The following is a 3,613-nucleotide window of genomic DNA, read 5'->3' as shown; positions in this document are numbered from 1 at the left end:
ATATCAACACATCTGGCATATACAAGGGGACCAGTGGTCGATAAACCTAACTTTAGGTCAACACAACTGGCATATACAAGGGCACTAGTGGTCGACTTTATTGAATTTATTCCGGTTGGTCTAATGGTCTGGTCTCTTTTTTTTTTTGGTATCTCAATCACTCTATTCCACCCTATCAAAGGTAACAACTTGAATCGTGTGCCCCACCAAATCACTTAAAAAAATAAAAACAGAAGGATTAGGATTCAACGAGATATGGCGAAACTACCATGTTTGTTTTTTAATTCTAACACCTGAGCTCTGTGCTTTTATGAGTAGACTCTTTAGATGTTTTCATCTAATCAGATTGGTTCCTCAACTCCTACAACCAAGATGTTCCCATCCACTTAGATTGGTTAGTGCCAACCTTAATAAGCATAAATTTCTAGGCTCTGGAGTTTATTTGTTGCAGCTAAGAGCTAACAAAAAGTTTCTTCCCCACCCCCTCAATGTTCTAAAGATGAAATTAAAAGCATGAACAATAGGAAACTGTTACCACTTGATGGATGAAAAAAGAAATAAGGAAGGATATTACCGTAAGCATGAGTACCTCCCAGGAAATGCTAAATTTAAAGTCTTTAGCTAGACATCAAATACCTCAAAAAGTATTGTCACCTTCCAAAGTCATATATCAATAGTCGAAACAATTGTGGGTCCATAAGACCAAATAGAGCTGACACCAGTATGGGACAACTGCACTGATTCAGAAAAATGAAAAGAAGGAGCACGTCCTCATCTAAGGTTTCTGTCAAGAAAACTGGGTTTATCTGCGACGCGTAATTGAACTTCATATGTGTGTCTCGATAAATAGATTCATCCGAACAACGGGTCTCTAATACCTGGGTTACCTCCTGGACAGTATCAGGAGGATCGGGTTGCGGAGTCTGAAAAGATTCAAGTAATATCTCATATGTACAAGGCTCGAGTCCCAAGTTAGGGACTCTAATTAGAGATACGATACAATCACAAGAACCATAACTACCCCTGAACTTAGGGTTCACAGACAAACCTCTAACTATTTCTTGAATTTCTGGATCTTCACAGTCCTTAAAATACTCAAGAGATTCTTCTAAAGATTGATCACATATCTGATCTAAGAGAATGGTTTCCTCAAAATCATCTAAAGAATCTACCAGTAAAGTGTCAATCCAATTATCCTGAACCAAATCCTGAACTAAAGTGCTAATCATATTCACTTCTTCTAAATCATCGTTCTCAGAAGGTTGTCTAGTAACATTAAAGACATTCAGTTCAGTGGTCATATTACCAAAGGATATGTTCATAAGCCCAGTCCTACGGTTGATGACAACGTTAGCTATGGCTAAAAATGGGCGACCTAAAATCACTGGGATTTGACGACTTGGGTCCTGAACAGGCTGGGTGTCTAGAACAACGAAATCCACGAGATAAATAAACTTATCAACCTCAATCAAAACATCCTCTATGACACCACGAGGGACTTTGACATACCTATCAGCTAATTATAGCGTCATTTTAGTCGGTTTCAACTTACCAAGACCTAGCTGGGTGTATATATGATACGGGAGTAAGTTGACACTAGCTCCTAAGTCAAGTAAAGCTTTATCAACCATGTGATTACCAATCTCACAACATATGGTGGGGCATCCAGGATCCTTATACTTAGGGGGTGTTTGGTTCAAAAGAATGGAACTTACCTGACCAGCTAAAAAAGCTTTCTTATGGACATTAAGCTTACGCTTTCGTGTACAAAGATATTGAAGGAACTTGGCATAAGAAGGCATCTGCCTAATTGCTTCTAATAGCGGAATGTTGATTTTCACCTGCTTAAATATTTCCATTATCTCGTTGAAAGTCGACTCCTTCTTTGTTGGGGCTAACAAATGTGGATATGGGGCTCTAGGCACAAAGGTAGACCTATCAGGAATTTCTTGGGAATCCTTAGATACTGTTTCAGTTTCCTCGTCTACGGGCTCCTCTTGGGAAGTAGAAGGTGGAACTATAGTATGTCCACTACGCATGGCTACCTTATTGTCTACCGTTTTACCACTCCTAAGGGTTGTTATCGAGTTCACATGGTTTGATGATTTCTCACCAGCTAAAGATATTTGATGGACTCCCCTAGGGTTGGGTTGTGGTTGACTAGGAAACTTTCCTTTTTCTCTCAATGTCTCATTTATCTGACTAACCTGGGTTTTCAACTCAGAAATAGCCTGAGAGTTAGCCTGACCTATTCTCTTATTTTCTTCTAAACCTTGAGCAACAGATTGCTGAAAATGCACAGTGTTACGAGTTAACAAAGCAAGAGACTCTTCTAAACTCATAATCTTCTTATCCAAAGGGTTCTGAAACTGTGCCGCAGCTGAAGGATTCTTAGTATAGCCAAAACCTGGAGGAACCTGAGCATTACTAGACTGACCTTGATTCTGGCCCTTGGACCAAGAAAGGTTTGGATGGTTTCTCCATCAAGGGTTATAGGTTTCTGAATATGGGTCAAACTTCTGTTGGTTATCAAACCTAGTGTTGTTATAAAGAGCATTGGCTTGCTCTTCAACAGCATGGCCTTCCCAAAAAGGCTCATTTCTTCCATTACTACCACTAGAATGACCTAACTCTAAGGCTTCTAACCTTTTGGCTATAGCTGCTATTTTGGCATCTGACTCATAAGATCCTTCTACCCTATTAACATTTCCTCTACTTAAAAGAATTTTTTTCTGGGTTTCCCTACTATTTTCCCATTGTTGGGTCTTATCGGCGATTTCATTCAAAAATGTCATCGCTTCATCAACAGTTTTATTCTCAAACCCACATGTGCATAAGGACTCAACCATGGTTGTTGTTGAATAATCTAAACCCTCGTAGAGGATCTGAACTAACCTAACCTTCTCCAAACCATGATGAGGACATTGATATATCAAGTCATTGAACCTTTCTAAGTACCTATATAAAGATTCTCCCTCTTGTTGGGCAAAATTACATATTTGTGTCCTAATAGACGATGTTTTATGCCTTGGGAAAAACTTATGTATAAAGGCAGAAGTAAGTTGGTCATAGGTTTCAATTGACTCAGAGTCCAAACTATACAACCAAGATTTGGCTTTATCTTTTAAGGAAAATGGGAATAACCTAAGTTTCAACGCATCATCACTTAGGTTTTTAATTTTCAGAGTACTACAAACTTCCTCAAATTCCCTAACATGAAAATAGGGGTTCTCATTCTCCTTCCCTAAAAACATTGGGAGCAGCTGTAAAGTCCCAGGTTTCAGTTCATAATTTTCCTCGGTTTCAGCTAACTTGATACAAGACGGACGAGAGGTCCTAGTTGGGTTTAGCAAAGATTTCAAAGTTGCCATTTCTGGCACTACCAAGGACTAGGAGTACTAGGGGTACTTTCCTCACAAAGAGACAGATTCTCAAAACTGAAGTTTCCAAAAACGGGGGTCTCAAAAGAAGAGTCTTCGATCTCCCCGCCTTCACAAGAAGAACTACTAGGTTTTTCACTAATCAAACGACCTAGAGTGTTTCTTTTCCAAGTCCGTTTAAAAACTTCGGGTATACACTAGAAAAACAAAATCAAAAAGAAAAGCCCTAAAAA

The 3,613-nt window shown here is 39.1% G+C and overlaps 1 pseudogene; it reads left to right on the top strand.

Annotated features, from left to right (window-relative positions):
• Positions 1 to 2,907: 2,907 nt before the first annotated feature.
• On the top strand, positions 2,908 to 3,007 carry LOC113307139 (annotated as a pseudogene).
• The last annotated feature ends 606 nt before the right edge of the window (positions 3,008 to 3,613 follow it).

Source organism: Papaver somniferum, chromosome 8 (assembly GCF_003573695.1).
Source record: "Papaver somniferum cultivar HN1 chromosome 8, ASM357369v1, whole genome shotgun sequence".
NCBI classification, from domain to species: domain Eukaryota; kingdom Viridiplantae; phylum Streptophyta; class Magnoliopsida; order Ranunculales; family Papaveraceae; genus Papaver; species Papaver somniferum.
This window is presented reverse-complemented; position numbering and strand designations above follow the sequence as displayed.